The following is a 224-nucleotide window of genomic DNA, read 5'->3' on the forward strand; positions in this document are numbered from 1 at the left end:
CTTGGAAAATAGAGGTTGTAAATTATTTCCCCCATGCATGCACTCTCTCTCTCTCTCACATGCACCATTCCAAAGTTGACCCTTTCTCCAGTTACAGGTTGCTTTTTATTTTTATGGCCAACTGATTTTTACCTCTCCAGATCTGAGAGCCAGAATTTCTGTTTATCTGCTTTAACATTCTCTCCCAAGACCAGCTGGAAGAAGGAAAACCTTTTATAACATAA

This window comes from Sceloporus undulatus, chromosome 6 (assembly GCF_019175285.1).
Source record: "Sceloporus undulatus isolate JIND9_A2432 ecotype Alabama chromosome 6, SceUnd_v1.1, whole genome shotgun sequence".
Taxonomy (NCBI): domain Eukaryota; kingdom Metazoa; phylum Chordata; class Lepidosauria; order Squamata; family Phrynosomatidae; genus Sceloporus; species Sceloporus undulatus.